At 49.7% G+C, this 6,082-nt stretch overlaps 1 long non-coding RNA gene across 1 annotated transcript; it reads left to right on the forward strand.

Annotated features, from left to right (window-relative positions):
* The first annotated feature begins 4,981 nt into the window (after positions 1-4,981).
* On the forward strand, positions 4,982-5,620 carry LOC139830875 (uncharacterized). Its single transcript, XR_011744382.1, has 3 exons — positions 4,982-5,183; positions 5,255-5,341; positions 5,421-5,620. It is a non-coding gene; the product is annotated as an uncharacterized lncRNA (long non-coding RNA).
* Positions 5,621-6,082: the final 462 nt, after the last annotated feature.

The raw sequence follows: 6,082 nt of genomic DNA on the forward strand, positions 1-6,082 counted from the left end.
TCTATGCCAGGAGTCAGATCCGTGAAGGCCCATGAAGGAAGCCGGATCCGTGGAGGCCCATAAGGAACCCGGATCCAGTACGACGTAGATGGAAGGCGGATCCTTGACGTACACGGCAAGACATTGTACCGTAGTTAGGCAACCTATAATCCGGCTAGGACTCTCCATGTAAACCCTAGATCCGTGCGCCTATATAAGCCGGATCCCGGGAGCCCTGAGGGGAGATCTCGAGCGAGAAGCGAGACAACCACAACTCATTGTAACAACGCGAAAGCGTCCAGATAATTCCAGACAAGCAGCAGTAGGCCCTGTCATCGTGCAGGTGTTTCGAAGCTGGGTAAATCGCGTACCACCGTCCCGAGTGCACTCCGCCCTATGGCCCCTACTTCTTCTCCCCCTCGTGAGGATCCCTCCTCCGAGGTACCGTCGATTAGGCAACGACACCGCCAGTCCGCCACAGAAAAGAACGCCGTCTAGGCGACAAGGAGAGCAGCGACGCCGCGCTGACCGCCCGCCCGTGTTCCCATCCCACTCGTCTCGCTCGCCGTTGACAGGAACCCGACCCGGCCAACAGCCCACCAGTATGTTCATGTCCATAAGTGTGATCATATCACCATTGAGGGTGCGGCGCCGACATCAACAAAACGGTCGTGCAGTGGGGCGGCATCGCGGACACGCCGACGATATTTTCCGCGAGCGTGCAGTGGGACGGCCGCGAAGGGACCGCTTCGCTCTGGCGCTGAAGGTCGCGTGAGGTTCAAGCATGGGGGAATTCCTGCTAGCCGGTACGGCTGACCGCCACCATCGGATGACCTTCTCCAGCCTCGACCTCATGGACGATGTCGACGGCCGTGATGGAGGGGAATAGGTCGAAACTTGTATTAGGTCGGTATTTGCGATTTCTTTTGACGGGAAAAGAAACGCGTGAGATGGAAAAGAAGCGGAGCCGTACGATGCTTAAGGAAGAGGCGCGTCGCGGATGGGCGCACGGCAGCGGCGCGGGCAAGCCCCGTCCGTCGGATACGGATAGAGATCCAAATTTTATCCGCGGTCTCTGATCTAAACCGATCAAAATGAACCGTTTAGATCGCCGTTTTGAATCGGTCTGACAAAGGTTCTGTAGACTCGGCGCGTCGCGGCGGCTCCGGGAGCAGATGGCTGGAGCCTGGAGGGATCCGCGTCGACGTCTCCCGACGGCCGCGGCAACTCGACGCGGCTTTACCGCGAGGCCTCGTGTAGAACCGTGGTTCTTCCCACGCAGTCACGCAGAGCTGTTCGCCCATGATTAGCTCGCGCAAATGGCAGCCGCCGTCGCTGTTGTTTATTCATTCGGGTTCCGGCGCCCATGAGCAACAGAGGTCCCGCGTGAATGCGGCCCGGCGCTTTGCCCTGCCATTTGATTCGAAAAGAAGCCGCTTCCGCGGGGACCCGGACGGCCGGACCTATCTTCTACCCATGGCGCGGCGTGGACCACGCCAGCAGCCCCTGCCCAGCGAGGAGAATAGCTCAAACCAGAAAGCGCAATGGGTAGCAAACGAAATCTGCAACAGGATCTAGACAGATCATCACACGGGGGTCGTTGGGAAGAAGAAAATATTACGCAGCCCCCAGCACCAGCACGACTGATTAACATCTAAATCATCATGTATTCTGGAAAGGAGAGAATATTTTTCCTATTCCCATTTGCTCTAGAATACACTGAATCAAAGAAACTCTAAAAGACCCCCACGAAGAAAAATAATGCTAGAATGAGAAGGATATTTCTTAGTTTGTGGTTCTAAACTTTGTTGCTTCGAGTCTATTATATATAGTTTAATGTGAAAAATGGCCACGATTTTGTTGTTGTTAAACAAAAAATTCAAGGAAAATACTGATTTCATAAGATGAATTATCATTATCCAGTACCGTGCTTAAGATATCCATAATCCGGTGAATGATTCTCTAGTTTTGGGTGACTTAGCCATCCAACTAGTATCAATTTTCATCCGGTAGCCACATGCACGAGAAACTTGTATGAAAAAACATATGGTCAAGATTTCGCTAAACAGGGACCCAAAAACTGCTGTTTTACAAGACACACAATGTATTAATATGCCTCACAGTTTTGAAAACAAAACAACAGCCCCACATAGAGAAAACATGCACGCAAAAAGTTGTTGTGAATACTTCGATATATCTATCTTGTCACTCTTTGTGTGTATTAAATTTGGGTGTCAAATTTAGAGGCACGCTATCATTGTTGTCTTTTTTCCGTGTCTTCTAACAATGTTTCAAAGTTTTCATACTTCTCCACGACTTTAAGACATCCACAAAGGCATATCTCTTATATCTCACCAAAAGGTTGGTCCGACATCAGTTGCTTCTTCATACAATGATACAAATGCCACTAAAATTGTGGGCGATTTACACAAAAATAACCCAAAAGTGAAAGAAAAGCACAGACTGACCCTCCGGGCAAACTATTTCACCCATCTAACCCTTTTGTGTGGCGCTCCTCTCATGGGCGCCACACATCCTGCCACGTCGGATCGGCGCACCAGCTCAGCGTCGACGGCGCCACGCTGTGAACCTGTGGCGCCACACTGTGAACCTGTGGCGCCGCACTGTGAACCATCGGCGCCACACTGTGAACCTGTGGCGCCGCTCGGAAGGGCGCCACACATCCACTTAAGTGTGGCACCCGCGCCCGGCCCAGCCCGAGCTCTCCTCTTCTTCTCTATTCTTTTCTTCCTCTGCTCCCGTTGCCCGCCGCCGCCGCCCGCCTCCCCTTCGTCCCCCCACCAAATCCACCAAGGATTCGTCAGATCTGGCCGGCCAACTCCTTCCTCATCCATTCCTCAAGGTATTCCCCTTCGATTCCCTCCGATTCATCCACTAGTGTTGGTGGATTTGGTAGATTTGGATATGAACCCTAGATATGGAAATTTATGTTGGTGAATTTGGATATGAACCATAGATATGGAAATTAATGTTGGTGGAATCTACATTGTAGTCTATATGTTTGAACCAAAGATTTGTTTGAACCCTAGATATGAAATTTTACATGTATGTGTTCAAACCCTATGTATGTATGTGTTGAAATGTCTAATATTTGCCTAGCAAATGCATTCAAATGTGTTATGTATGCCTAGTATTTGTGATGCAATAACTCATATTTGTTAGGAATGGCTCATAATATGGTGTTCTATCCCTAGATATGAATGTATATGTATGTATATGATGTATGTGTGATGGCTTATTTGGATATATTCTCATGTATGTGTTGCTCATATTTGTTAGAAATGACTCATAATATGGTGTATTTGTGTAAACATGTAGGATGGTGTGGCTCCTAGATCAAGAGTATGACAGGGATCACCGGGCTTTTCATATGACGGGGAGGACAACGGATCTTCACATTTGAAGATTCGTTACCATGGCACAATGGATATACCGTATGACGAGAGGTATACGGAGCACATCGAGCCTACCGGTCTTCTCCCGTTTATATCGCTTGTAAGCTGTGGGGGGCCGAACATGAACGCCGCGGCACTCACCGCCCTTGTCGACCGGTGGAGGCCGGAGACGCACACCTTCCGCTTGAGAGCCAGCGAGATGACCCCTACTCTCCAGGATGTTTCCATGATCCTTGGACTTCCTATTCAGGGCGAGCCACTGTGTATGAACACAGCTTCTGATGGGTGGCGCCAGCAGATGGAGGCGCTTATTGGCATGGCTCCTCCGGCGCCAGCAAATCCAAAGGAGAGAGCTCCCGCCGGCGCAGCTTTCTCTTGAATCAGGCTTAACTTTAGACAATGCCCTGAAGGGGCCAATGAGGACACTATCAGGACGTACACCCGCGTGTACTTATGGTACATGATTTCGAGGACTCTCTTTCCTGACAGTGGGGGGAAGCTGGCCCATTGGTGTTGGCTGAAGGCGCTTACGGTGTTGGAGCACCGGTGGAGTTGGGGAACAGCGGCACTTGCCTACCTCTACCGGCAGGTGATGATTTGTTCTATGTACTACTTTTCTATAGTAGTGTGCTAGACAAAGTACTAACCAAATATCTTATGTACGCAGTTGGACGAAGCTTGTCGCAGGACTGGGAGCGGCGGTATTGGTGGATGCTTGCTCCTACTTTCCGTATGGAGCTGGGACCGCCTATCAGTTGGGCGGCCTAGGACACTCACCGAGAGGCCATGGCCTCATCACCATGAGAACCTTGATCGGGAGCCAACTTGGGCATATCTTTGGGATAATGTCTCGGAGATGACGAGCGATCCAAAGATCATGTACATGCACTACACTGAGGAGTTGGACACTCTTACCGTTGAGCAGGTAACCGATCACTCTTTTGCAATCCGAATTCATAAATTCTACTGGCATGTTGTAAATTCTGAAATATTTGTATGCTGCAGGTGGATTGGGAGCCATATGGTACCTACTACCGTATTGGCGCGGGGATGCCTGACCTCAACCACAAGTGCACGGAGGAGGCGCGGTTCTGGCGTATGCGCTGCCCACTCATATGCATGTGGCTTGTTGAATACCACCAGCCACACAGAGTGATGAGACAGTTTGGGCTGTATCAGGAGTGCCCACCTTAGTGGCAAGACACGGACAAGGCGCTTCATAGGTAAACTTCTGGAATCATGCGATGGAAGATTCTTGATAGAAGAGGTAGAATCTAACTTCTTGATTCTTGCAGGCTTGATAGGCAGCGGCAGAGGAAGATCACAAATAGGCCTGTCCATCATAGAGGCCACGTCACAGTGTTCCAACACTGTTTGGAAGCGATACGGAATGTTGGCCCTGTGGAGATTGTGCCTCACGACTTGGCCGCTTTCAACAACTACCTCCAGTGGTTTCATGAAAACACGCGTATCGAGTTAGTGAAGCACGCGTATGATGACGACATCTTGGACGACCCCATCGAGTTCGATGAGGTTGCGCAAAGCCAGCACGACATCTATGCTCGCAGAAGGAGATCGACTTCTATTGCTTCCGAGCTGAACTTCGTGGTAATGGATTCTCTCATTAACTAGTACATCATCTAGATTGCCATGTGCTCGCTTAAATTGTGTATACTATGTTTGTCACAGCGGTCGGAGATCCAAAAAACAGCTGACGAGTGCGAGGTTATGTGGGATCAGAGCCTTAGAGATGAAAAGCATGTCGGACCGCTGCGGCATTTCATTAAGGTATGATCACCAGCTTTGAATGTACGCTATTATGTTCTGGTGGCTTTGTAACCATGAGTTCTATGACGCAGAACACTGCACGAAAGATGCGGCGGTTAGCCAACTTGCTAGGTTGCCGCGACGGCAAAATTCCTACATCCTCTTCTGAAGAGCCGGAGGTATGGACTATTTTGTTGCTGTCAAACATGTTCTTACTAATTTCAACTTTTGTAATCTCATGTGTTCATGTTTGTGAAGATTCCTGACGACGGCGAAATTTTGAGTCAAAGCATTAGTCGTGGCAAGAAGCAAGCCACACGGTCTGCTTATCAGTTGAAGCCAAGGGGCAAGACTCCAAACCGATACACTTCGGAAGATTATGTCAACCGAGGAAAGAAGGTTGTCATTGAGGAGGATGAGGGGCCGCCGCGGAGATCATCTTTGTCGAGGATGAGGAACGCCGAGCCGTTATCTTCAGAGGAGAAGGAGCAGGAGGAGCAGCAACAACAAGAGCCACGGCAGCGGACGAAAAGGATGGCCGTCCGGAAGCAGCCCGTGAGGACGGCGCGTCGAGGACGATACTAGGATTTGCTACGTGTTGTTGTGAACTCTATCTTCATAAGTATCGTGTTGTGAACCCTATGTCATTTCGAACCATGTCTGTAATGCTACTTGTTGTTTGAATCTACGTGCTACGATGTGAGCTATGAAGTGTTATATGTGTATGTTCTGAAATTGCTATTGTTGTGTTCAAAACTGTTTAAGTAAGGCAAGAATTTTGTCCAATGTTGTATTCAAAACTGCTGGAGTATGGTAGGATTTTTCATTGGTTTAACACAAGTCAATGTGTGACGCCCTTCCCACTGGCGCCACACTGCACTGTGTGGCGCCCGTGGCATCGGCGCCACACATGCCAACTT

Source organism: Lolium perenne, chromosome 4, assembly GCF_019359855.2.
Source record: "Lolium perenne isolate Kyuss_39 chromosome 4, Kyuss_2.0, whole genome shotgun sequence".
Lineage (NCBI taxonomy): Eukaryota > Viridiplantae > Streptophyta > Magnoliopsida > Poales > Poaceae > Lolium > Lolium perenne.